The 6,697-nt window shown below is 47.1% G+C and overlaps 1 protein-coding gene across 2 annotated transcripts in view; it reads right to left on the minus strand.

Annotated features, from left to right (window-relative positions):
• Positions 1 to 2,031, minus strand: part of LZTS3 (leucine zipper tumor suppressor family member 3) — a 13,267-nt gene extending 11,236 nt beyond the window's left edge. The window contains exon 1 of one of the 2 annotated variants that reach the window (XM_017872596.1): positions 334 to 2,031. The gene's annotated coding sequence lies outside the window, so the exon portion shown is untranslated. Of the gene's footprint in view, positions 1 to 48; positions 209 to 333 lie in introns of those variants that run through there. The other variant, XM_017872593.1, reaches the window with a different exon arrangement.
• Between the last annotated feature and the right edge of the window lie 4,666 nt (positions 2,032 to 6,697).

The raw sequence follows: 6,697 nt of genomic DNA on the forward strand, positions 1-6,697 counted from the left end.
GGCAGGTCGGAGCCGGGAGGGATGCCACGATGGGCCTGCCTCACTTACTCGCTGCCTCAGGGTCCGGCGCGGGGTCTCCGACACGGGCGCCACCTGCCCGGCTCGCTGGCGCAGCCCAAAGCACGCCCGGCGGGGCGCGCAGCGCGGGCCCGGCTCCGCTCCGCGCCCCTCCTGCTCCCCGCCCGAGCCCCGCCCACCAGCGGCTGCGGCAAACGCGAGCCCGCCCTCCGGCCACGCCCCCCAGGACAGCCAATGCCCGGGCTGGGGCGGGGCGAGGCGCCTTAACCCCTTCGTCGCTGCGCCCCGCCCGCGCGTGGGACCCCTCCGCCTCACCCTCTCTAGGGCGCAGCAAGACAGCCACGATCCCCTCCGGTCATCGCTCGTTAACCCCCAGGCCCTTGGGCTTGGGCTCAGGCCCAGTCGTTCCTCCGAAACAAATCCAATGGAACCGCGCCCTCCCTGAATCCCACGTCTAGGAAGAGCGGGAGGAACTCCTCTTGCTTGGGTGAAGGGGCTCCCGACTCCGAGCCCCGAGCCCCGTTCCTCTCCCGCGCCAGCTCTTCGGGACGCGGCCTCCCAGCGGACGCCTTTAGACCTTGCAAGTCCGCTAGGTGGGATCGGGACGAATCGTCGCGGGTGGATCCACCCGGCCGAGAAACGACCCGCCCGGGCGCGAGGACCACGGGCTGTCGTGCGGGAGGCGTCGAAGGGCAGTAAACTCCGTTCGTGATCAAACGGAGACTATTTTAAACTTGCTGCTCACACTGGATCACCGTCTGGAAGGTGCGACGGGGAAAAAATGCACATTACACCCCAGCAGGATTGAACGCTTTCACCCTGTCCCGCGCCTGGCGTAACGCGTGGCCCCAGACCACACGCTGCAATCCGGGGTGAGAGGGAGTGATGTGCGGACTTCGTCCCGGACCTAGAGCACCGGCCTCGTCCGCGCGGGCAGCCTTCACCGTGGGGAGTGCTCACTCAGCCTAGGACGGCCCGGGAGGACTGCCGGGAGGAGGAAGTCGGCCTTGAATTGAGGCCTCAGCCTTGAATAGGGTGGGGAAGCAAGCCTGGCCGAGAGTTTAGCACTAGCAAAGGCCTGGAGGCACCAGGGTCTGTCCTAAGAACTGCAGTCTCTACGGTGGCTGGGATTTAACGCATTACGTCTTTGCTGTTTATAGGTGTCGTGTTTGGTCTTATGACTTCGTATTCTATAGTTTTTATTTATTCCTGTTTTCTGAATTTTCCCACATTTGCTTTTATTTTCTATCGTGATTTTCAAGGCAGAAAGTGTTTTTAATTCTTCTCGCGACTGCCTTTAAATTTATCAAATGAAAATAGTTTACATTTCACAAATTAGTAAAGTCAGTGACAAATAATTCGTTTTTATATTCCCCTTTATGTCATAAGAAATGTAATGTGCTTTTCTGCCTCCTACCTGCCGCCCTCACTACTTACATTTGTCCACTTAATCAGGACAACAGACCTAGCTTTTGTTTACACTTTTTTTTTTAAGCCACGTTCTTTTTCAATCCTTGTTTTTGGCTTTTGCCAACTCTGTTTAATTGGTTTCAATGTCACTGCCGGTTTTTTGTATTCTAATTTTTCTATTCCTCATTTGGACCCATCTCTCACATGACTGGCGATTTCAGGGGGGACTCTGGAATGTTGTATTTCCTAAGCCTTTGCCCTAGGTGAGAATGCCTTTACAGTAATTTCCTGTTTATAGGATTCTTGAGTCTCAAGCTTTCCCCCTCAAAACTCTTGTCTTTATTTCATTGTCTTCTGGCACTGAAAATGCAAAGTTGGGTTTGTCTGTTTAAGGTCAGCAGTTTGCTTGGTGCTTGCAAGGGTTTTTCTTTACCCTCAGAAGTCAAACATTTTGCCAGTATAAATCAATATGGGCCTTATCTATTAATTTTCCAGAAACAAAAGAGGTCTTCTTTGCAGCTTAGAAAATTTTTACTTCCTGTACATTTTGTGAAAAGATTTGGGTTTTTTCTTTCCTGTCCTCTAAAATTATCACATTGGATCACCAATGTCAAATAAATCTGTTTTCTCTGCACCCTGGGAGACTATATCAAGTTTTTCTTCACCATTATGGATTTAATTTTCTTCAGAGTCAAGAGTATTGTTTATTTTCTCCAATAAGACATTTGATTCTGCTTGATTTTATTTTCTTTCAGCCAACTTCCATTCCACCTCTGTCTTGATCTCAACTTAATCTCTTTATAGTCTCCATTCCTATTTCATAGAGTAATATGGTTTTGCATCTTTAAAAGAACACCAGGAAAATAAGAGAATACTATCTATATCTGACTCTGGTCCAATGCATATGAAAACTTTTCTTTTTTTGAGACGGAGTCTCACTTAAAATTTACACAAACTCTAGCATAGTGTGTAACTGTTCAATGAATAACTAATGCAATCCCCTTCCTTTCTTTCAGAGCAACTATGAACGAGACTTTTTTTTTTTTTTTTTTGAAACGGAGTCTCCCTCTGGAATGCAAGGGTGCAATTTCGGCCCACTGCAACCTTCACCTCCGGGGTTCAAGCGATTCTCCTTCCTCAGCCTCCTGAGTAGCTGGGATTATAGGCATGTGCCACCACCATGCCCAGCTAATTTTTGTATTTTCAGTAGAGGGTTTAGTAGAGTATTTTTAGTAGAGGGTTTCACCATGTTGGTCAGGCTGGTCTCGAACGCCTGACCTTGAGATCTGCCCGCCTTGGCCTCCCAAAGTGCTGAGATTAGACTATTCGTATCTGGGTTCATCGGCTGAGCGAACCAATCAATACTTGTTTTGTTTTGTTGCTTAAGATGATTTGTCACTTGCTGATTAATGATCACACAAGTTTGTTTGTTTGTTTTTTGAGACAGTCTTGCTCTGTCACCCAGGCTGGAGTGCAGTGGCATGATCTTGGCTCCCTGCAACCTCCACCTCCCGGTTTAAGTGCTTCTCGTGCCTCAGTCTCAGTAGCTGGGATTACAGGCGTGCACCACTACGCCCAGCTAATTTTTTGTATTTTTAGTACAGAGAGGGTTTTGCCATTTTGGCCAGGCTGGTCTCCAATTCCTGGCCTCAAGTGATCCACCCACCTCCACCTTCCAAAGTGCTGGGATTACAGGCCTGAGCCACTGTGCCCAGCCCTGAAAACCTTGATAAAGTGGATCATTTTCTGGGAAATAAAATTACAAGAATAAAAAAGATGTTAAAAACATCATCCAAGAAATATGTCCAAAAAAGGTTCTGGTGGCCGGCATGGTTGCTTATGCCTATAATCTCAACACCTTAGGAGGCCAAGGCAGGAGGATGGCTTGAGCCTAGGAGTTCAAGACCAGCTTGGACAACATAGGGAGACCCTGTTTCTACAAAAAAATTTAAAAATTGGGCTGGGCACGGTGGCTTACTCCTGTAATCCCAGCACTTTGGGAGGCCAAGGCGGGTGGATCACCTGAAGTCAGGAGTTTGAGACCAGCCTGGCCAACGTTAGTGAAGCCCCATCTTTACCAAAAAGTACAAAAATTAGCCAGGTGTGGTGGTGAATGCTTGTAGTGCTAGCTACTCGGGAAGCTGAGGCAAGAGAATCGCTTGAACCCACGAGGTGGAGGTTGCAGTGAGCTGAGATCGCGCCGTTGCACTCCAGCCTAGGAGAGAGTGAGACCCTGTCTCAAAAAAAAAAAAAAAAAAATTAGAAAATTATCAAGGCACAGTGGTGCACACCTGTGGTCTCAGCTACTCAGCAGGCTAAGGTTGGATAATGGCTTGGGCCTGGGATGTTGAGGCTGCAAGTGGGCCATGATGGTGCTGCACTCTAGTCTGGGCAACAGAGCAAGACCTTGTGTCAAAAAAATAAAATAAAATTTTAAAAAGGCTCTGGCCTCAGATAGTTTAATGGAAGAAATCTCTCAAACTCATTGAATAGATAATTTTCACCCTACTAATCTGTATCAGAACCCAGAAAAGATAGAATGCTCTCTATTTGATTTTATGAAGCCACAATTCCCCTTATACCAATTCCTAATAATAGCATAGGAAGAAAGGAAAACTGAAAACCATACTCATCAGTTCATCAGTTCTGGGGGGGGAAATCCTACATATAATTCAAGAAAATAAAATTGTAGATTATTCTATATGAAATTAATAAGCCATGAGTTTGTCAAATGAGAAAAAGAAACAATTATCATAATAGATGCCCAAAAAATCAGTCAAAATGAGTACCCAAAAGAACCCTCCCAATTAACCAGAAACAGTTGAAATGAAGAATTATGTATTACCGGCCAGCCACAATGGCTCACGCCTTAATCCCAGCACTTTGGGAGGCTGAGGTGGGCAGATCACCTGAAGTCAGGAGTTTGAGACCAGCCTGGCCAACATGGTGAAGCCCCATGATGACAGTGAACAGTCATCATGCCACTGCACACTGCAGCCTGGGCTACAGAGTGAGTTGCCATCTCAAAAAAAAAAAAAAAAAAGCTATGTGAGTTCCTGTTTCCCTACAGCCTCACCAGCATGGGATATCATCAGTCTTTTGAATGTTTGTTTTAATCACGTCCTCTTTGCCCCATGGCTGAGGGAGGGGTTCCCACTCTCATGTGATGGCAGTAACCAAACACAACACCTGACACTGGACAGTTGAGATTTACCGCAGTTCATTAGTTACATACTCAATGGGAAAGGGCACCACAAGCCACGCAGGGCCACACAGGAGGTGCACTCAGGAATGGAGTGAACAACCAGGGGTTGTGGAGGGCAGGCTTTGTAGTGATAAGAGAGTGAGGTGCTCCCTGGTTCCTGTATGGGAGGTAACTGGCTTGTTTGAATAATTCTACAGACTGGCAGGGAACTGAAGCCTACTACTAAAAGATAAGCAGGAACTGCTCCTGGTTCATTTGATGAAAGGATTGGCTAGGGGACCTTACCCACAGAACACAGCAGGAGGGCAGCTTACAGCTAGACCATTTGAAGACCTCTTGATTTTACCAGAAGTGAAGTCAATAATTCTTTTATTTTTTTAATATTTATTTATTTTTATTTATTTATTTTAATTTATTTGGAGACGGGGTCTCGCTCTGTTCGCCTCCAGGCTGGATGGTGGCCCGGATCTCAGCTCACTGCCAAGCTCTGCCTTCCGGGTTTAACGCCATTCTCCTGCCTCAGCCCTCCCGAGTAGCTGGGACTATAGGCGCCCGCCACCTCGCCCGGTAGTTTTTTTTGTATTTTTTTAGTAGAGATGGGGTTTCACATGTGTTAGCCCAGGAAATGGTCTCGATCTCCTGACCTGTGATCCGCCCATCTCCGGCTCTCCAAAGGTGCTGGATTACAGGCTTGAGCCACCCGCGCCCGCCTTATTTATTTATTTATTGAACAGAGTCTCACTCTTTGTTGCCCAGGCTGGAGTGCAGTGGCAGTCCATCTTGTCCTCACTTGCACCTTCGCCTCCTGGGTTCAAGTGATTCTCCTGCCCAGCCTCCCGAGTAGCTGGAACTATAGGCATTTACCAGCATGTCCAGCCTAATTTTTTGTTTTTTTTTTGTAGAGAAAAGTTTTTGCCAGTTTTCCCAGGCTGGCCTCAAACTCCTGAGCCCTCAAGTGATCCACCCTGCCTTGGCCTCCCAAAGTGCTGAGATTACAGGTGTGAGCCACTGCACCATACCCTCACATAGCAATTTTTGAGGGTATAAATGGTACAGCCCTTTGGCAGGACAATTGGGTAGTATATACAAATATGAAATGTGTACACCCCTTGGACCCAGCAATCTCATTTCTTGGGAAGAGATAACATCACTAATAATATGTCATACATCTGAAGACAGTAACTAATGTACTGATTTGTAAAAGTAAAAAAAAAAACACCTTGTAAATACATCAATCTATTAATAGAAGATTGATTAAATATATTACAAGGCATCCAATCCAATGGTAACAATAGACAGCTATTAATATTTAAAAGAAGGACATAATGCCTATGTGTTACACAGAAAGATGACCACCAGTAAGGAAAAAAAGCTGGTGGCATAATCATGATGTAATACCCTATCAAACCTATCGTGCTCTAATTTTCTACTATGATTTTTTATTTAATTGAGCCACCCAAAACAGAGAGTCCTACTTTTTTTTTTTTTTTTTTTTTTTGAGATGGAGTCTTAGTCTGTTACCCCAGACTGGAATGCAGTGGCATGATCTCGGCTCACTGCAACCTCAGCCTCCTGGGTTCAAGCGATTTTCCTGCCTCAACCTTCCGAGTAGCTGGGATTATAGGTGCCCGCCACCATGCCTGGCTAATTTTTTTTTGAGACAGAGTTTCGCTTTTGTTGCCCAGGCTGGAGTGCAATGGCGTGATCTCGGCTCACCGCAACCTCTGCCTCCCGGGTTCAAGCGATTCTCCTGCCTCAGCCTCCCGAGTAGCTGGGATTACAGGCATGCGCCACCACGCCTGGCTAATTTTGTGTTTTTAGTAAAGACGGGGTTTCTCCATGTTGGCCAGGCTGGTATCGAACTCCTGACCTCAGGTGATCTACCCGCCTGGGCCTCCCAAAGTGTTGGGATTACAGGTGTGAGCCACCATGCCTGGCCATGCCCGGCTAATTTTTATATTTTTAGTAGAAACAAGGTTTCACCATGTTGGACAGGATGGCTTGAACTCCTGGCCTCAGGTGATCTGCCCGCCTTGGCCTCCCAAAGTGCTGGAATTAAAGGTG

Source organism: Rhinopithecus bieti, unplaced genomic scaffold (assembly GCF_001698545.2).
Source record: "Rhinopithecus bieti isolate Rb0 unplaced genomic scaffold, ASM169854v2 scaffold_7580, whole genome shotgun sequence".
In the NCBI taxonomy this organism is placed as follows: Eukaryota; Metazoa; Chordata; class Mammalia; order Primates; family Cercopithecidae; genus Rhinopithecus; species Rhinopithecus bieti.